The sequence below is a fragment of the Cryptotermes secundus genome, unplaced genomic scaffold, assembly GCF_002891405.2.
Source record: "Cryptotermes secundus unplaced genomic scaffold, Csec_1.0 scaffold581, whole genome shotgun sequence".
NCBI classification, from domain to species: domain Eukaryota; kingdom Metazoa; phylum Arthropoda; class Insecta; order Blattodea; family Kalotermitidae; genus Cryptotermes; species Cryptotermes secundus.
In genome coordinates this window covers 492,910-515,074 of record NW_019739959.1, presented here as the reverse complement: position 1 = coordinate 515,074, position 22,165 = coordinate 492,910, and the positions used below count along the sequence as shown (strand labels likewise).

Genomic DNA, 22,165 nt, shown 5'->3' with positions numbered 1-22,165 from the left:
TGGCAGGGGAAACCGAAGTACTCCGAGAATACCCGCCCCAGCGCCACTCTGTCCACCAAAAATCCCACTTGACCAGACCCGCGGTCGAACCCGGGCCGCCGCGGTGGGAAGCCAGGGACTAACCGCTTGAGCTACGGCGCGGCCAAAGTAGCTTATATGTATATGTGTCCTATTCCGAGCGGTTTCCGAGATAGAGCTATTTCACTGCACTGTACACTGTACAGACGAGCAACACGCCATGTCCTCACACGAGTTGGGAAGAGCACTGATGTTGACGGTTGAATTTTCGAAAAATGTATTATACTAGGTAAACTGTACCAACTTTGTCACTTGAACAATAAATACCGGTATTAGAAACAGTACGTAATATCTCTTTCTTATCAACAGTTTTTGGAGTGTACAGAGAAATAGCTCCACCTCGGAATAGGACACATGTACATATACACTTTTTGCTCAGAAAGACCGATTCTATGACCACCTCCTCCTCCTCCTCCTCCTCCTGGGACACCCTGTATATTTACGAACCAATTGTTTCTCACTAACTACATAACTTTGGCCGCGCCATAGCTCAAGCGGTTAGTCGCTGGCTTCCCACCTCGGCGGCCCGGGTTCGATTCCGCGTCTGGTCAAGTGGGATGTGTGGTGGACAATGTGGCGCTGGGGTAGGTTTTCTCCGAGTACTTCGGTTTCCCCTGCCAATCTTCATTCCACCAATTACTCCACAATCACCCTCACCTATCATCTGGGGTTGGTACAATAGGCCAGAAGCGGCCGCAGTACAAGGGACTTAGTCCCACCCCACTAGCAATAAGAAAAAACTACATAACTACACCGTAACCGAATACGGGCTATACACGTTCACTTTTCTCTCTACTTACTTTCAGTATCTCTTAAAGTACTCTGAATATATTTCTTTGACAGGATCTTTTTCCCCACTTGTAACAAGAAAACTTCCTGTAAAACAAAGGAGGCACGGAATGCGCTAAAAATTATAAACATCCAGAAAAATATTTTCTGTTAACTTGTTATTCATTTCCGTTCATTACAGATGTGTACCCAATACACTGCCTGATATCACGTGATTCTTGATAAGGGAAAAATGGACGTACTGATAAGCAACCGGATCTATAACACCTGCCACATTAACCATCTACACACCTATCTATATCCTGGAGACCACTTCACTGGCTACGACACAAACAAGAGTCGCTACCGTTCCCCAGCTAAACCCATCCCGAAACTACAACATTACAAAGTCCAGAAGTCTGGACAGCTGAGTGGTACTTTGTCAATGGTCAGACGGCCCCTCGAGATGCGCGCAGTAGACCTCTTGATAAGGATACCAGCCGGGAATCTCCCAATAAGAGTCGACCTTTCCGCAGATCCCGGGATGTTCGCTGTACTATCATCTCTTCACAGTTAAAACATACATTGCCAAATCTTAATGATTCAGAAACCGAAACAATTCTTCAACTGAAGCCACGGAAACACCACTAAAGTCAGATTCTATTATCGGCAGAGGCTGGGAACTCTTTGTCACTACTCCACACTCTTTGGGTGCGGGTACAACAAGGAAACTGGCAACCGCAACGCAACCGCAATTTCCGAGAATTGTTATCAAACTGAGATGAACACGAGGAACTGAATTTAGCAGCGCAAATTGAGGAAACGGCAACGCAACTCACGAAAAGACTCAGAAACTCAACTTCCAGGCAATGGAGCATGCCAGTCTTCTCACAATTGCGTTGCCGCGTGATTTCCTAGTGTGAGGTGTTGTGTGACGCGCTTCGGTGGTTCATTTGTTTCTTAAGATGGCACGAAAGGTTGACGAAGCTGCTACATGAGCAAGAGCCTGGTATATATGGCAAACGCCACCCAGACTATGCTAGGCAGGACAAACTAGATTTGGCTTGGGAAGGAATTTCTCGTGAGACGATGGAGTCTGGATTAAGGTTAAGTTCTTTCGAAACAATTGTCACAGAAGAACGGATGCACCAAATGTTTTCTTTTCCTAATACTGTATTTAAGTATCCTGTTGCATTAATATATCATTTATTTCACATATATTAACGTCTTAAATACACCTTATTATACAGTCACCCTTATCCACATTACATGATTCGCCTATATATACGGCCATCATCAGTTATCTTCTCTTGCTAAAATTGTCGCGCTGTATGAACGCGATATTTCCTGATTAAAATTAAAACGTTTTCCTTACGGTCTTCCTCCCTTCTCACGCCGTCTCAGTACTATTATCCGACATTCCAGAAGGCAGGTGCACGAAATTAAAAATTACAGTCACGCATTAAGACGGACGAACACACCCACTTAAGATGATGTGAGCAACCAGACAAACATAAGTTTCCTCAGCGTGCGCCTGCTTACCTGGAAACCAGCTGCCCTACTTGAAATCGGTGAAGTTTCTCGGAAGTTGCGGTTGCGTTGCAGTTGCCAGTTTCTTCGGTTTTCCCTCGCCCTTAATCAACGAATATCGTGGCCCCCGACTGGGGCTAGTCTTCCTCTCTTCCTATGCCTTTATGGATTGGTCCTCATTGAGGAACAAGTTTGGTCTAAACATTTAAAAAATTAGATCCTACCTCTAAGTAAACACACTGCGTCTACATGAGAAAAGAAAACAACTGGTTCATGTTCCTTAAGGAAATTCAAGAAACAACAAGAAGCCGATTCAACTAGATGTTAATTCACTTACATTGTTATGCCTTTAGATTACCGTAACGTATTTTTTTCCTTGGCACTACAGCCCCAGTGGGCCTAGGCCTACCGCCATGAACTTCTCCGTTCACTTCGGTTTTTCTAGATCTTCGACATACGGTAGGACTCCTTGGGCGAGTGATCAGCTCGTCACAAGGCAGCTACCTGTACAAACACAGAAAAACGCACACAAACATCCATGCTGTGAGCGGGATTCGAACCCACGATCCTGGCTTTCGAGCGAGCGAAGACAGTGCATGCCTTAGACCGCTCGGCTACCGTGACCGGCACCGTAACGTATATAACTGTTTAATTAAATGTTTGTAAATTCCTTATAACTGTTTTTTCTTATGTAAATTAATAATCTACTTCAGTGAATTACTATTTGTGAGCCAGGATGCGTAACAAGCTTAGAGATGGCCTGCGCATGCGCAAGTCGGGAATTCCAAAATTCGAGTTCTCCCCGGTGCGGACTGATAACATGCCATTCTGTCTTACAACGGGAAGTTTGAGTGAGGAAACTACGTCATAATGGTCCTTGTGTAGTTCTCATCCGCAGGCAAATATAACGAGTTTTTGAAATGACTTTTACACTGATTTTTTGTAGGCGTGTCTGCTTTTCTGTACACGAACTAAAATTAAAAGACTGCTCGTGTCCGAATTCCAGACTTCTTGGCGCTGCCCGAATTCAGAAATTTCAACATAAACACCATATTACATGTTCAAGAAAATGGAATACGATACTACAGGATTTAAGATAATGTTGAATTAATATCGAAATATAAAATTTTTAATTTTAAGTAACGACAATCAGTTTAATCAGTCGATTATAAAAGGGCCAGGATTTATCAGCGTCGCCCCCGTCTAAAGAGTTATTTGTTGAACTGAAATTCGTGCAGCCTTACTGGAGCGCATGAGGTTTGAAACTGACTCTTCTGCGGAGGTCACGTGGTGACGTCACCCGAAGATCTCAAAGACAGGCAATTGTTAAGTAAGGTCAAAGTCTGGCAATGAGCTTCAAACAGGGATCGGACAGAATGACCGTCCAACACTCCTAACATGGCGGACTTGGACCTGGTCTTCTAATACAGGCCTCCCACATACGGAGCCCAGGATTCGATACCTGATTGCAACACCACGTGCAACACAGCCTTTAGATAAGCGCAAAAAAGGTTATCCCTGTGCTTAATTATGCACCACGCCACGAAGATGTATGTATGTATGTATGTATTCTTAACCACGGCACTAAATCGAGTATTCCAGCTTCATGGCCCAGGCCGCTTTACCCCGCGAGAGAAACGTACCCAAGTACCTACGAGTATTGGGTACGAGGCTGGGTAGGCCGGAGATGGTCTGAACACTGTGGAGAAGAGAAAAATCTGTTGCCCCCCGCCGGGAACGGAACCTGGCAGTGCAGCACGTCGCTCATTATTCCTGTCGGAAGTACACANCAGTCGATTATAAAAGGGCCAGGATTTATCAGCGTCGCCCCCGTCTAAAGAGTTATTTGTTGAACTGAAATTCGTGCAGGCCGTGCAGCACGTCGCTCATTATTCCTGTCGGATGTACACATATGCCGGAGATGGTCTGAACACTGTGGAGAAGAGAAAAATCTGTTGCCCCCGCCGGGAACGGAACCTGGCCGTGCAGCACGTCGCTCATTATTCCTGTCGGAAGTACACATATGGTTCATAACTTGTACTCTTCTCCAAATACAATTAGTATGATCAAGTCAAGGAGGATGAGGTGGGTAGGGCATGTAGCACAATGTGGGGAGATGAGGAATGCATATAGGATATTGGTGCGAAAGCCAGAAGAAAGAGACCACTGGGAAGACCAAGGCATAGGTGGGTAGACAATATTAAAATGGATCTTAGAGAGAGAGAGAGAGGATGGGATGGATTGGACTGATCTGGCTCAGGATAGGGACCGGTGGAGGGAATTTGTGAACACGGTAATGAACCTTCGGGTTCCATAAAATGCTGGGAAGCTCTTGGCGGCTCCTCAAGAAGGGCTCGCTCCATGAGTGAGTAAGTAAATAAGTTCACATATGAATTACAGTGCCTTGATCTCACTTGTCGGGAAGTGATATCATCTCAGACTACACAAAGTACGAAGCTTTCTGGGTGCAGGATGTGGGTAATTATGAAAATAGTTTCGGTCTCATTCTTTGTGATTCTTATTCGTATCCGTCTGTCTCTCTCTCGCACACACTATACCATGTTTGTAACAAATGCATTCCTCTTGAAGCCGGATGACCGCAAGGTACTCTGCGCCGAAGAATGTCGCAGTCACCAGCAATTAGTATTCAACAGACTGTCTGAATCACTGTACACGACAGACCTGAAAGCTACACCATACACATACTCGTACATATTCACTTAGTATTCCAGAATGTTACCCAACAGGCCTGTATAAAGGGAATGTGGCTGCGGCAGTAAGCACCACGCTACAAAGACGTACCGGCAACTGGACATAAAGGTAAAGCCATCCCTGTAACAGGCCGTGAAGGCCCACACGGTTGTGAGACGTCGAGGTTCACACATTTTCTTTAGACGATCGGCTCACAGATGGCGGTGAGGTTGTCAGCATTACGCGCAAAGCCATCCCTGTAACAGGCCGTGAAGGCCCACACGGTTGTGAGACGTCGAGGTGAGGTCAGCCCTACCCCCAGGAAGATTCCTGGTACTCATTTCTGTTAGAGGCTGAGTTTACCCCTGGATCATAGTGCGGTTGGAAGGGTTAGGTAAATTGAAGAATTCAATGACCTCATCGGGAATCGAACCGCGACCTTCCGGCTTACAGTATAGTGCCTCAACCAACTACGCTACCGCGTGGCCCTGGTAAGTGGATATGGAGGTTATTGTCAGTACAATGTGGTGAGTGGTTAGTTTTAAGACACGGCCGCTTAATTCTTAACCCTACTGGGACTCGTACTGCGACCACTCGGTCGTCCAGCCTGTAGCCAGTCGCTATACCGACTGCGCTATCCCGACTCCTGGAAGAAACTGGTATGTGGTTAAAATGTGTCTGCCCGTCCCGTCCGTCTTGACCACCTACACCCATCTTGCTTATGTAGCAAATGAGCTTGTGTTTTAAATGCAGTTAAGATTTATACGGTGGTTTTCTGCCTTATGACACCTCTCAGTATGGTCAGATAAGGTACCAACGTTTCGGAGGAATTTACTTCTTCCATCTTCATGACAGAATGTATCTCACTCCACCTGACGGTGTGTTTCTCCAAAAGCTACCCCACAAACATACTATATAAGCGATATATCGTACATCCGGCAAAATCTTGGAAATATATATGAATCAATATTACTTGGACCCACTTTACACTTCTTATTCGGGAGTGCACACTCTTACGGCCGGGTTGTGTTGAATTCAGGGGCTGGAGCATTTCTGTCCAACGCACTGAAGATTACTTTGCGTGATTGCGACCTGGGAGCGCTAGGGGCAAAGAACCCATAAAAAGATAGGCTGCTGGAATTAATTCTTTCGGCGGCGCAGTCCAAGGACAAGGGCGGTGCGTGGACTCTCTCCAGCCCAAAATACTTCACACGGGGAAGTCCTACAGGAACTCCCAGAAGCCTGGAATCTTAACCCTCAATCCACGCTCTTCCTTTAGGGAGAGAGACGACGTTCAAATCCAGGTCAGCTCAGTCGTTATGGTGACAAGGTTACGGGCAAGGCGACCGGGGTTCAATTCCCGGCAGGGGAAAGAGATAATTTTTTTCTCTACAGCCTCTAGACCGGTTCATCTAGCCCACCTACGAGGCGCTGTTTACTCGGAGGTAATGGGGCATGGGCGTGAAGCTGACCACTCACCACCATATAGTAAAGCAATCAATAATGGCGGAGCTATATTTCGACTGCCCCACACGTCTTCATGGCATAATGCTTAATTAATTAATATATTAATTAAGAACAGAAATATGTTTTGCTGTTTAAAAGCAGGAGTTACAACCAAAGGTCTCTATATAGGAGTTGAAGTTCTCACGGCAATAGGTGGGGCACGCGGTAGCGTAATTGGTTGAGGAACTATGCTACAAGCCGGTAGGTCGCGGGTTCGATTCCCGATGAGGTCACTGGATTTTCCAATTCAGCTAATCCTTCCAGCCGCACTATGGTCCTGAGGTCGACTCAGCCTCTAACAGAAATGGATACCTACCTGGGAGTAAATATCGGCCGGCGCGTAGGGCTGACAACCTTACCGCCATCTGTGAGCCAGTTGTCTAGAAAATGTGGGAACTTCGACGCCTTAGAAACCTACTGGCCTCCACGGCATGTTACAGGGACGGCTTTACCCCTTTTTTCTACCTTTACATAAATCGGTATGAAGATATGGGATATTACGTCATGTAGTCCGACGTTTCAGAAGAACACGTCCCTTCCATCTTCAGGGTCGAAGAACAAGCCAAGCAACTGCCACCTACTTCCACGCTGGTTACTTGCTCGTTTCATTATTTGACCATGATTATGGAGGTCATATATTCCTCCGAAACGACGGTTGACTTTCAACGAACTATACTGCCTTATATCGCAGAAGACCGAATTCTTCTTTGCACCTCTGTACATTAGATCTTTAAGCTATCAGACATAACACCGGAAGGCATGGGATTCTGAGCTTTATGGTACAATCATTTCTTGAATGTAATATACCCTCAGTTTCTTCATGACTATTATTTCGTTACTGTTGTTTCCAAATGCTATCCTGCCATTCAGTCCAGAACCTTTTGTCTTCTCGTCTGTTGTCCAAAAACATAGAAGTTAAAATATACAAAACTATAATTTTGCCTTTGGTTCTGTATGGGTGTGAAACTTGGTCTCTGACATTAAGGGAGTAACATAGACTGAGGGTGTTTGAGCACAGGGTGTTGAGGAGAATATTTGGACCGGAGAGAGATGAAGTGACAGGAGGTTGGAGAAAACTGCATAATGAGGAGCTTCATAACTTGTCCTCTTCCCCAGATGTAATTAGAATGATCAAGTCAAGTAGGATGAGGTGGGCAGGTCATGTAGCAAGAATAGGGGAGAAGAGGAATGCGTATAGGATATTGGTGGGAAAGCCAGAAGGAAAGAGACTACTGGGAAGACCAAGGCGTAGGTAGGTGGACAATATTAGAATGGATCTTAGAGAGATAGGATGGGATGGTATGGATTGGATAGATCTGGCTCAGGATAGGGACCAGTGGAGGGCTCTTGTGAACACGTTAATGAACCTTCAGGTTCCATAAAATGGTGGGAAATTCTTGAGTAGCTGCAGAATTGGCGGCTCCTCCAGAAGGGCTCAGCTCCATGAGTAAGTAATCCTTCAACACGGGCATAGTTCCAAGATTATTTGGTTGTTTTCTTAGTTTCTAAGGCTAAATAAAACCAGGATACGATACGTTCCTCCCGAGTCCTCGGTTGGCATTCACTGGGCTTCGCGGCGCTACACCCCAGAAGACGGGAACTACATACTCACCGCTCTGAGCGCTCTGAGCATGGCCAATCCAAGATGGCGTGAAACGGTTACATTGCCAGTTCGTCGCTGAGAGCTTCATCTCTGCAAGTAACAGTTGTGCCAGTGGGTACGATGTAAACAGAGTAGTAAGTGCCTATTTACTGTGCCACAGCAAGTAACAATACTCTAACGGAAAGTCTGTCTGGTCGCCCGTCCGATGCAGGCAGGGATATACAAAGCTTCACTTTCAGAAACAGAGAAGTGCTACAGCGAGCGCCCTTCTTGTGAAGCTAACAGCCGCTCAGCTAGTCATGCATTTCTCCGCCCTTTCATATAACCAAAAGGATCATTACCGTGTTCACACAAGCCCTCCACTAGACGTTGTCCTTAACCAGCCGAATGTGGTTCATATTCTCACACGCCGCACCTACTGTCCTCCCACCTACTTCTAGCTACCCCGTGGGTTTCTTACTGAAACTGTGTACACACTAACAGTCTCTTCATGCGTGCTACATAGCATGACCATCTCGTCCTTATAATATTTGTTGAAACAATGCAGGTTATGAACCTGTTATAACATTTCCTCTAATATAAAGCTACCGTCCGTAAGTACAGATATTCTCCTCAGCCCCCCCCCCACCCTCTTTCTGGACGAGGGGCCTTACTTACTTACTTATGGAGCTGAGCCCTTCTTGAGAAGCCAAATCTGCAACTATTCAAGAACTTCCCAACATTTTATGGAACCCGAAGGTTCATTACCGTGTTCACAAGAGCCCTCCAGCAGTCCTTATCCTGAGCCAGATCTATCCAATCCATCCCATTCCATCCTATCTCTCTAAGGTCCATTTTATTATTGTCCACCCACGTCCGCCTTGGTCTTCCCAGTGGTCTCTCTCTTTGTGGCTTTCCCACCAATATCCTATATGCATTCCTCGTTTCCCTCATTCGTACTACATGCCCTGCCCACCTCATCCTTGACTTGATCATTCTAATTATACTTGGAGAAGAGTACAAGTTATGAAGCTCCTCATTATGCAGTTTTCTCCAACCTCCTGTCACTTCATCTCTCTTCGGTCCAAATATTCTCCTCAACACCCTGTTCTCAAACACCCTCAGTCTACGTTCCTCCCTTAAAGTCAGAGAGGACGAGGGACTAGCCCACATAAAATTAGAGGCAAAATTGTGTTTCGGAACACCAATACAATTTTAATATTACGTAATATCGGAAATGTTATTAAGCTCTGGTGTTCTGTACATATGTAGAAGTAAGTAAATATCCGTGCTCATATTATCTTCACATCGGCACTAGCTCAAATGAATTCACTCGCGTGCCACACAAGACCGCGGGCAGCATTTTGGTCATCCCGTTTTCGCTCATACGGTTCTCTNAGACTGGGGCCACAGGAGCGCACAAAATGCGTCCGTTGTAACGAACGTCGTGACGTCCGTTGTAGAAATAAGCAACAAAGGCGAATGCTACGCTTTCTACTGGCTCCATTGCAGACAAAAAACTACGCACCGCATTCTGCAACTGTGTGGTGTCCTCAGCAACGTCCGCATAAAGTACGTTCGTTACAACGGACGCATTTTGTGCGCTCGTGTGGACCCAGCCTAAGTTTTACTGCTTATTTAAGGAATGTGGCAGCGGCCGAATGAAACTGTATTTGTCCCTGTGTTGTTACCTTGGCACTACATGGAGGTGAATGGTCAGCCTCAGACCCCGGCCGCTTCACTCTTGCACAAAGAGCCTCCGGTGTGTGGGCCCCAGAGCCGGTCTGGGCACCGAAAACAATACAGAAATCTCTCCCTACCCGAATTAGAACCTAGAGTTTTCGGTCGTCCAATTTGTAGCCTAAGCATTATACCGACTGGGCTATCCCGACTCCTTAGGATTAAGTGCGTGTCGTTAATATGAAAAAAGAAACTCCGTGGCCTGTAGTCTGCAAGCGAACTATACCGACCGAGCGACCGCCTCTTGTCGGCGAAGTCAGTGCCAACTTTAGCGGACAGAGGGTGGCGTGTGGTCAGCGCAACGAATCCCCACGGCCGTTTATGTTAGTTTTCTAGACCGGAGCCGCTATTTCCTTGAAATAGCACCTCAATTATCCTCACGAGGCTGAGTGGACCCCGTTCCAGACCCACTACTTCTCAGAAAATCTGGTAGCGCCGGGAATGGAATCCGGGCCCTCTGGATCTGTAGCCAGGAACTCTGACCACAAGACCACAGAGTATGCAATTTAATGAAAATTCCTACGCAGTGAGCAGAGCTACAGCGGATCACATGAGATCAAGATCCAGAAGTCGATTACTGGGCAGCCCTTGGTTCAGGCGAGCAAGTATAGTTCCATAAAAATCATTGTCTGGCATGTTTCCCACGAGTAGGGTTGTGTGTGAACAGGAAGTCAATGACAGGAAAGGAATACATGCACGACCGGCCTACCGCTCTACATATCCAGGAATGGTGGGGGAGGGTGTCCAACTTTCATACAACGTGGAGAATTTAAACTGTGAAGGTGCTGCATAATTACTCCTGGTGTTTGGGTTGCAATGAAGCCAATGGCGGTCCTTGAAAATGTTTTGCAGTTCAAACGCTGTATTCACAACTTGCAGCGCGGTTTCGCGCCATCTTCGTAGCCTGTGGCGCCCATCATGTGCTCTTTTAATGGCTGCGAGACAGTTCACGATGCTGTTATCAGGATCTCGCATTATAACGTCCAAAGTTAAAGCTATCCCTGTAACAGGCCGTAGAGACCCATAGGGTTGTGAGACGTCGAGGGTCCCACATTTTCTAGACAATCGGCTCACAGATGGCGGAGAGGTTGTCAGCCTTACGCGCCAAGCTATCCCTGTAACAGGCCGTGGAGGCCCATACGGTTGTGAGACGTCGAGGGTCCCACATTTTCTAGACAATCGGCTCACAGATGGCGGAGAGGTTGTCAGCCTTACGCGCCAAGCTATCCCTGTAACAGGCCGTGGAGGCCCATACGGTTGTGAGACGTCGAGGGTCCCACATTTTCTAGACAATCGGCTCACAGATGGCGGAGAGGTTGTCAGCCTTACGCGCCAAGCTATCCCTGTAACAGGCCGTGGAGGCCCATACGGTTGTGAGACGTCGAGGGTCCCACATTTTCTAGACAATCGGCTCACAGATGGCGGAGAGGTTGTCAGCCTTACGCGCCAAGCTATCCCTGTAACAGGCCGTGGAGGCCCATACGGTTGTGAGACGTCGAGGGTCCCACATTTTCTAGACAATCGGCTCACAGATGGCGGAGAGGTTGTCAGCCTTACGCGCCAAGCTATCCCTGTAACAGGCCGTGGAGGCCCATACGGTTGTGAGACGTCGAGGGTCCCACATTTTCTAGACAATCGGCTCACAGATGGCGGAGAGGTTGTCAGCCTTACGCGCCAAGCTATCCCTGTAACAGGCCGTGGAGGCCCATACGGTTGTGAGACGTCGAGGGTCCCACATTTTCTAGACAATCGGCTCACAGATGGCGGAGAGGTTGTCAGCCTTACGCGCCAAGCTATCCCTGTAACAGGCCGTGGAGGCCCATACGGTTGTGAGACGTCGAGGGTCCCACATTTTCTAGACAATCGGCTCACAGATGGCGGAGAGGTTGTCAGCCTTACGCGCCAAGCTATCCCTGTAACAGGCCGTGGAGGCCCATACGGTTGTGAGACGTCGAGGGTCCCACATTTTCTAGACAATCGGCTCACAGATGGCGGAGAGGTTGTCAGCCTTACGCGCCAAGCTATCCCTGTAACAGGCCGTGGAGGCCCATACGGTTGTGAGACGTCGAGGGTCCCACATTTTCTAGACAATCGGCTCACAGATGGCGGAGAGGTTGTCAGCCTTACGCGCCAAGCTATCCCTGTAACAGGCCGTGGAGGCCCATACGGTTGTGAGACGTCGAGGCTCCAATATTTTCTAGAAAATCGGCTCACACGAGGGGGTGAGGTTGTCAACCTTACGCGCCCGCCGCCCTTTACCCCCAGGAAGATTCTTGGTACTTATTTCTGTTAGAGGCTTTGTGCGGCTGGAAGAATTAAGTCAATTGAAAAGACTAATGACTTCATCGGGAACCGAACCCGCGATCTTCCGGCTTGCAGCACAGTGCCTCAACCAACTACGCTACCGCCTGTCCCTTGTAGACTGGAGCCGCTATTTCCTTGAAATAGGTCCTCAATTATCCTCACGAGACTGAGTGGACCCCGTTCCCGACCCACAACTTCTCAGAAAATCTGGTAGCTCCGGGAATCGAACCCGGACCTTTGGATCTGCAGCTAGAAACTCTCACCACTAGAAAACAGTCTTGTTGACATGCTAAAGAAAGCTCCCCCCCCAGAGGGACTGAGGTAAAACAATGAAAAAACCGTCAGGATAGCCGATCCCAGGGCCGAACGGAGGAGGACTACTACTCACTTGACCGTGATATGCAGGACGCCCATTTCTGAAACGTCATTAAGTGCTGAGACGGCAGGGGAGGCTTATTTGGAAAACAAAATAAATTCACACCAGAATGGCCGATGTATTTCGTGTGTAGCATCACGTGGTAAACATTCTCTTTAGAACGTTAACATCAGCTTTTCAACTAAATCTCTGCTCTGTAGCCCCACATAAAAAAGGGAAGTGTTATTATATCTACACGACACACCGAGTAAAATATGACATTAAAAATAAAAAGAAAGCCCCTTAACCCATCATGCTCCAGTAAATTTAAAACACGCAAGGCTTATTTTCTTTAAATTGGTCTCTTAGTGACGAAAACAAAACAAGAAACCAATGCTGCAACGCGCTGCGAACAAACGGACGGTGATTAATGCGAAAAAAAAAATAAAAAGTTTCGGTATAAAAAGATGAATGCCAAGGTCGAAAATGATGTTTTGTGTAATCTGCGAGTGAGTTAATTCGCATGGAAGCGAACACCTGACGAAACGACAAGCGAAAACAACATCCTTGCAGACCACGCATGCAGTTTACTGCCATGCATATGATACTGCACGTCCGTACGTGAGTGCTACAACTAGTCACCCAGCTACTACAGAATTTCCCAATATTTTATGGAACCCGAAGGTTAATTACCGTGTTTACAAGAGCCCTCCACTGGTCCCTATCCTGAGTCAGTCCATACAACCCTGTCCTGTGTAAGATTCATTTTAATATTACCCACACGCCTACGTTTTGTTCTTCTTAGTGGTCTCTTTCCTTCTGGGTTTCCCACCAATATCCTATATGCGTTCCTCATAGGCCTGATGCGTCCTACATGCCCTGCCCATCTCATCCTCATTGACTTGATCATTTTAATTATACTTGGAGAAGAGTACAAGTTATGAAGCTCCTCATTATGCACTTTTCTCCAACCTCCTGTCACTTCATCTCTCTTCGGTCCAAATATTCTCCTCAACACCCTGTTCTTAAACATCCTCACTCTATGTTCTTTTCTTCCCTTATTATTGTAGCGTGTAGAGCCATTGCTACGCAACGACCGCGAGATGGGTGGATATACCTACCAGAAGCGTTTCTGGGCAATGTCTCGGCAAATAAGTTCCCGCAGAAACGAACTGCGCGCAACAATGGAGGTACTGTTGGGAACCAGTTGTTTCTGCGTGGTACGTGCCGAGGAGTCATAAGGAGGCAAACTGGCGCGACTGGAGCCAATACCCGTGTGGGGGCGGGGCCGAATACCTCCACCGTGACCCTGCGAGTCGAAGGAGGAGCCCAAAAGGGAACTTTCAAATTTGAAACAGTAAAATATGGTCTGGAGTCCCAAGGAACTCGGATCCGAGCAAGGCTGCGCTGACAAGGACCAGCAGCATATACAAACGAAAGACCTCTCGTCAGAGAGGGCGCACCATAAAAACAAGACCGTAACTGTCAAACAGTAATATATATGTGGTCATGAGCCCCAGATGAGGCTCAACACCAAGACTTGCTGACTGACTGACCGTCAGTGACTCTGACTGGCAACAAGACGAACCGATTGCCGGTCGTAAAGTAACTTTTGACTTTGAACAGATCAGTTCTGTACGGGAGTCTGTGAAGAGAGGACTCGAGCTGGAAGGCAGAGAAATACTCGTAACAATTGCTGGAACAGTTACTAGGAAACGTCTACTAACAAAGAACATTACACTGTGTGTTCTAGTGAATCAGGATATCAGTTCTCTCGTTACTAAAGGTAAAGGCGTCCTTACACTTAATTTAGTACCACGTCATGAGGACATATAGGGGAGCAGAGGTATAGCACCACGCATTCTTAACCTCCACACCAGATGTAGGCAAGTGATCATTAATTTAACGCCCTGGCAGATTTTACCAACGGGGGAAGAGCTACCGTACTTACTGGACACGAGGCTGGGTGGGAACCACACTCAAGTCTGGGCGTGGTAGTCTCGTTCTTGCTTGGAATCTAACCCCGTCTTCCAGCCCGTAACCCGTCATTACATTGGCCGAATTATCTAATAATATCTATCGGTTAATAAACACAATGCTATCAAAAACAAATCACCGGTATTAAAACATATTTTTTTATTGCTAGTGGGGTGGGACTAAGTCCCTTGTACTGCGGCCACTTCTGGCCTATTGTACCAGCCCCAGATGATAGGTGAGCAATTGGTGGAATGAAGATTGGCAGGGGAAACCGAAGTACTCGGAGAAAACCTGCCCCAGGGCCACTTTGTCCATCACAAATCCCACATAACCAAACCCGGGCCGCCACGGTGGGAAGCTATGGCGCTGCCTTAAAATGTATTACAACTTAAACAAACGAAGATCTGGCTGGTCTAGAGGTAACGCTCTAGTATTATACCCGTCAAGTGCCCAGTTCGAATCTCGGTTAGGACATCGGCTGTAGTACCGACTGAGCGACCGCCGCTAGTCGGTGAAGTTAGTGCCAACTTTAGCGGATAGAGGGTGTCACGTGGCCAGGTCAACGGATCCCCACGGCCGTTAATCTCGGGTTTTCTACACCGAAGCCGCTATTTCCTTGAAATAGCTCCTCAATTATCCTCACGAGGCTGAGTGGACCCCGTTCCAGATACCCTAATTCTGAGAAAATCTGGTAGCGTCGGGAATCGAACCCGGGACCTCTGGATCTGTAGCCAGGAATTCTGACCACTAGAACACAGAGGCTATGTGACATAATTTTCGTGGCTTTGCTCACTACCTCCAGACAAATGCCAGGAAGGTACAGCTTCCTTCCAAATCCATTTTCCAATTATCATTCATGTGTCATCCTACCATTCGACGGTAATTGGTCTCCATACTGAAAGCGTTGTTATATAACCTACGAGCAAAGGAAGTCTTGGGATGTTCAAGACTTTCTTTCAACAGCCACTGAACGAACCTGTTCATGAATGCAGGAATCTCCATCTCCTTCAAGCCTGTAATTATCAGGCCAGCAATAACCTGCAGGCTGTGCCCGGTCACTTGGGTTCCGGAAACTTCTGTTCCCAAGGTCAAAAGAGACAAGAGAAAAAAAGTTACGCATGTAATCTGATTTTATTTGTAGCCTCCAGCGCAATGCATTTCTCAACACGTTTACATGGCTAAGTCCGGCCATCAGTACCCAGAAATATTCAGCAAACGTACAAAGTCGATGTAGCGACGGGCTACGGGCTGGTCGGCCGTAGTTCCTTTCCTGGCAGGCTCTCCACGGCGTCCAGACTGGCTCTGGGAGCCACAATGTGAACCGCGGGTAAAGCGGCCGGAGCGTGAAACTGACCACTCACCTGAATCTAGTGCCAAGGTAAAGAATGGCGGAGCTATACCTCCACCCTCCCGGTACGTCGTCATGGCGTAGTGCTTGGTTAAGGATTAGGACAACTTAAATATGTACAAAGCATCTTTGCTAAGGAGGGTGAAAATCTGACCACAAGTGTAGATCAGGAAGGTGACTGTGTCTACAGCCGTCGAATTGTTTAAAAACATATTTCACTGAGGACTACATCCAGGATTCAGTTCCATACTGGAGAGCAGGAAAAACCAATGAATATAAAGGCAAGGGACCCCGTCAAGATTCGAAAAGAGCAATTCCCGAATAGAAACCATTACTGTTTGAACCCACTTCCTCGACAGACTTACACATCGGTATAAAATTGTGAGCTCGTGTCTCGTGACTGGAGTTTCGCTGACTTCCCACCGCGGCGGCCCGGGTTCGATCCCGGGTCTGGTCAAGTAGTATTTGTGGTGGACAAAGTGGTGCTGGGGCGGATTTTCTCCGAGTACTTCGGTTTCCCCTGCCACTCTTCACTCCACCAAATTCTCCATCATCATAATCACCCGGGGCAGGCTACAATAGGCCAATCAGTGGCCGCCATTCCGAGTAGACCCAGTTGGACTCCACCACCCCACTAAGCGAATTAAAAAAAAATAGTGTCTTCCAAGTGGTGAAAATTTAGATAATGGTCTACTGGGTTAAACTACTCCGAGGAAAAGGCCGCCTCCGTCTTCTAACATTATGATACCACATGCTATCATACTCAAAAGACTAAAACCTAACATCTTCGAACGCTTACGTTATGTTCTCAATCTTGAGCCCAGTGGTTACTATTAGTACCATCTGCTTTAAAACACTGAAACTCTGCATTCTGCCCGCAGTGCCTGTGTGTTCCGTGTGGTTCTCACAATATAAACAGCGACTGTTTCCCTAAACAGCATTAACTGGTTGGCCTTTGTAGCGGAGACGTAATGTTTCCTGTGAGGTACGGACTGAACATACTAAAACTCTGCATTCTGCCCACAGAGTGTGTCTGTGTGTTCCGTATGGTTCTCACAGTAAACGGCGACTGTTTCCCTAAACAGCATTAACCGGCTGGGCTTTGTAGCGGAGACGTAATATTTCCTGTGAAGTACGACTTAATTTTTATATGTTATGTAGAATAAATTCAGCCTTTAAAGGGTTAAACTCAAGGCTGGTTCACAGGTTGTCAAACCGGTTGTGCGAGAGATGAATATTCACCATGGAAGGCAGTGGCATAGCAATTCTTCTTAACTTTATACACAGATGGATGGATAAGTATATAGTATTTCTGTCTTTCACGTATAAATAAAATCGAAATGGCATGTACGGTGCTACTAAGACAACTACTGAAATACTAGGTTATAATTTAAAGTAAGCCTATGCCAGAAAACTGGAGCCGGGACAGCTCAGTCTGCATAGCAATTGGGTAATAATTCGACGTCCTAGAAACTGCGGATTCGATTTCCGGCAGAGGTATCAGGAGTTTCTCTTCTCCACAGCGTCCAGACAGGCTCTGGGTCCCACGCAGCCTCCTACCCAACAGGTCCTGGGGTTCTTTCCCCGCAGGTAAAGCGCCCTGTGACCATTCACCACTATCTAGAGCTGAGGCCAAGAATGAGTGGACCTATACATCCAATTCCCCATACGTCTTCATAGCATAGTGCTTAATTAAATACAGGGGTAACTTCGCCTTGTTACCTTTACCTATTCCAGAAAACTATAACGGGTGTTCAGATTTTGTACCTAAATAAATAAATACAGAAACTACACAACTCGGCAATTGTACTGGATAATCGGACGAAGATCACAACTATCTCTTAATAGGAAACTCTTACTCTACAAGGCAATACTCAAACCTATATGGACGTATGGAATATCACTGTGGGGAACAGCCAGCAATTCAAACCTGGAAATACTACAACGATTTCAGAACAAGATTCTCAGAGAAATAGTTGATGCGCCCTGGTATGTGCCCAATACAGTGTTACATAAGGACTTAAGTGTATCTACAGTGCGAGAAGAAATTAAAAAGTGTAGTGCTAAGTACAGTCGGAGACTACAAGTACATCCAAACGAACTCGCAGCCTCATTACTAACCCATGAAGATGAAGTTAGGAGATTAAAAAGATTCAAGCCGTCAGACCTATCTGATAAGATTTAGCTAGTTTTAAGTGTATACATGCCACAAATCTTAAGGCATCTACTGGGATAGCCTTATTAACACTGTTAATGACATAGTTACCTCAGTCACCAAAAGTGCTCATTGTCCTTAATTGGACAGATTGTATGAATCTAAAAAAAAAAAAAAAAAACTACACGAGTAACAGGAGACTTCATGTTAAAAATGCGCTATGACTGGAGACATGTAAGCGCATAAATGGAGAGGGCATCTTAGTTCCAGCACACATTTAATTCCGCATATACAGACGTTCAAACAATTTTAATCTGCAGATGTAACCAACAAACAAACAAACTCCGTGATTTTAGTCCGCAAGAGAACTGTACCGACCGAGCAACTGCCGCTTGTCGGCCAGGTTTAGTGCCAACTTTTGCGGACAGAGGGTGTCGCGTGGTCAGCGCAATGAATCCCCACTGCCGTTAATTTCGGTTTTCAATTTCCTTGAAATATCTCAATTATCATCACGAGGCTGAGTGGGCCCCATTCCAGACTCACTACTTCTCAGAGAAAATCTGGTAGCACCGGGAATCCAACCCGGACCTCTGGATCTGTAGCAAAGCACGCTGACCACTAGACCACAGAGGCGGTCGTAACCAAGAAATGAAGGAATATAAAACCTCTGATTTGGTGGCGCACTTACATGTAAAATGTTGGAGTGGTTGGGGCATGTAGAGTGCATAAGAAAAAAGGCCAATAACAACATTTTATGTAGGATTTGAGGTTCTCACAGAGGCGGTTATGAAATGTTCCGTCTCTGGGCTCTGCTTGCTACTTGCTTCATGTTCCTCACATGTTCAACCGAAACTTGACTGATTTCAACACACCATACGGAGTTATAGCCCGTCCTAGAAGATAAAAGTCCTAAAATGTTTAAAGTAACCCAAAGGGTGAAGAACAGGCCATGATTCGCCTTGATGATACAGAGACTGATTTATGACAGCAGAATTTCAAGAGATGTATGCAAATAACAGAGAATAATGGGCATCTATCCTAAAGTGGGCCCTAGAGAGGGGCACGTAATGTACACTCAACTACGGACATTTAAGACTGAAATCTTACAAGATCGATTTAATCGAAGAGTATTTTTTCGCAAGCATCGTGAACAATTTCGACATCTCATTTCTGAATAAAATGCCGACCTCTTCCCGTTTCGCTCGATTTGCACAGGCATATATAACGCTGTATGATAGTTGCCTGTCCATATTTCGGAAAAATGTACTACCTGTATTATCGGGGCATAAGAGCTACTCTTACTCTCATACCCTGAACACAGAGGTAGAACGTTCCTCCGAAACGTCTGTAAAACATTTACCGGACTAAGGGGCGGCAAGGGCCGCGCCATAGCTCAAGTGGTTAGTCGCTGGCTTCCACCGCGGCGGCCCGGGTTCGAGCCCGGGTCTGATCAAGTGGGATTTGTGGTGGACCAAGTGGCGCTGGGGCAGGTTTTCTCCGAGTACTTCGGTTTCCCCTGCCAATCTTCATTCCACCAATTGCTCCAGAATCACCCTCACCCATCATCTGGGGCTGGTACAATAGGTCAGAAGTGGTCGCAGTGCAAGGGACTTGGACCCACCCCACTAGCAGTAAAATAAGAAGGGGGGGGGGCGTCCCTAATACAGTAATCTTCAGAGTCACCGCCGTGAGAAATCTCAATTCTAAACCGGTCTGCAACCAGAACAACAAAGGAACTCCGCTGTACAGTATACACGTTGTTCTGGTTGGTATGACGGCAAACACGCTTTTACACGATCAAACTACCTTTTGCTTGTGATCAGGGTAAATTTTGCATTTCAGTGTTTGGTATGGGTACACGGTGGGAAGGGAAACTCGAAAGGTCATGTTATCCGCATACGTCAACTTCTGGGAGGTTCCCGGTACGGAAACGCCCCAAGCTCCTCGAATAACATAACCCGAATATTCCATACATGGAAATTAATGCTTGCAACAATTTCATTTAAACTGGCCGTCCGTCAGATTTGAAATAATACATTTCCGTAAAGCCATAAGACAAAGAACTATAGTGCTCGGGTATTCACACATGACATTTCATCAAGATTACGGTCTTCTATGATGTGACGCCATATAAACTGGTATTTATGTACAAACATTTTGGAGAAATCAACACTCTCCACTTTCTTGGCAGAATCTTCTACGTGGTAACAGGTTCTACCCTGACGATAGAGCCAGGTGGTTCCTCAGAAACTTTTTAAAAAATCTGTATCACACTACACAGCGTCACATTCCAGAAAACAATAATCTCCAATGTCACAGCCGCCTGAACCTTAAACACTTGATGTAGAACGTAACAATGAAAGAACTGCAAGTTAATAACAACGCATTCTTACATCTTCTGCTGGCTGTAACGTTCGTCGTTGACGCTGCACACAAAACAGCGTTACGTCCTGTCGAACTCCTGGTACAGATGAATAACTGAACTCATCAAAGTATCTGCGGGCCGAACTTCGTCAGTCTTATACAGATTTCACCAGTAAATATATTTCGTTCATTCGCAGCCTTACACCACAAGTAACAGCTACCGGGTGAAACAAGACAAAATAACAACACAAAGTAAAACAACAGACTCTAACTCTTCATTCACATTTCACCACCACTCCACATGACCTCCAAACACCAGCAGGACCAAAAACAATCTCACGTCAACGCATTACCCACACGACTGAATCTGGAAGCGTAACAGTCGCCGTAAGAAATCAACATAACACGCACCGCATCTCGAACCTCCTACTACAAAGCCTTCGTCACGTGACACAAATGAGATACGACACACCACAAACTGTCGTCCAACATTTAATACGTCCTGCTATGCCCTGCAACAGATTAACATGCGCTGCTCCGCTGAGACCCGTTCTGATAAATGCATCTCAGCACCTCGTAGTGGCCGTTTCAGATACTTCAGGCAGAGCCAGGGGCGCCAGAGAGCGCTGAAGTGGAAGTTCAACAGCAGTGGTCTACAGGTCAGATTTCCTGCCTACAGATCCAGGGGTCCCGGGTTTGATTCTCGGCGTTACCAGATTTTCTGAGTAGTGGGTCTGGAACAAGTATAATTAGAATGATCAAGTCAAGGAGGATGAGGTGGGCAGGGCATGTAGCATGAATGGGGGAGAAGAGTAATGCAAGCCAGAAGGAAAGTGACCACTGGGAAGACCAAGGCGTAGGTAGATGGACAATATTAAAATGGATCTTAGAGAGATAGAATGGGATGGTATGGATTAGATTGATCTGGCTCAGGATAAGACTCTTGTGAACATGGTGATGAACCTTTGGGTTCCATAAAATGCTAGGAAATTCTTGAGCAGCTGCAGAATCATTGTGGCTTCTCAAGAAGGGCTCAGCTCCATGAGTAAGTAAGTGGGTCTGGAACGGGGTCCACTCAGCATGGTGAGGATAATTGAAGAGCTATTTCAAGGAAATAGCAGTTCCGGTCCAGAAAAACGAGACTAACGGCCGTGGGGAATCATTGCGCTGACCACATGACAGTCTCTATCCGCAAAAGTTGGCAATAACTTTGCCGACAAGCGGCAGCTGGTCAGTCAGTATAGTTTGCTTGCAGACTACAGGCCACGGAGTTTGGTTTTTTGTTTTATGTAGTTCAGTAGGAGTCCAGCGAGGTCTTGGTGCAACGTATCCCCTATGTCTTCAGGATCCTTTGGTATGCCATGCATGAAAGTGACATGACAACAGTGGCAAGTAGAGCTCTGATTGCTGCTTTCTTGTTTGGATTACTCTTGAAGCCTTGAAGATGGAGGCGATATGTTCCTTCAAGACATCAGTGAACTGCCACTGAACTACAAAGCATTACCATCCTCTTCAAAATTTTAAAATGCAAGTTACTTTTATACGGGTTTTATACAAAGCAAGATTATACTTTACTCATAGAAACCAAGCGACTTTCACACTAACTTTCAGTGTAGACTAAATTTAACTGAAATCCATCAAATAGTCTTGGAGATGAAACATTCACAAGAACATTTCATCACAATTACATTAGTTTTGTAACTAATGTCCAAAACGCACATCAATATAGATACAAATATGGTAAATAAGGAAATGAAACAGTTTCAA

The 22,165-nt window shown here is 46.3% G+C and overlaps 1 protein-coding gene across 1 annotated transcript in view; it reads right to left on the bottom strand.

Annotated features, from left to right (window-relative positions):
• Window positions 1-21,055, bottom strand: part of LOC111872163 (signal-induced proliferation-associated 1-like protein 2) — a 139,308-nt gene extending 118,253 nt beyond the window's left edge. The window contains exon 1 of the mRNA XM_023865755.2: window positions 20,428-21,055. The gene's annotated coding sequence lies outside the window, so the exon portion shown is untranslated. The remainder of the gene's footprint in view (window positions 1-20,427) is intronic.
• Window positions 21,056-22,165: the final 1,110 nt, after the last annotated feature.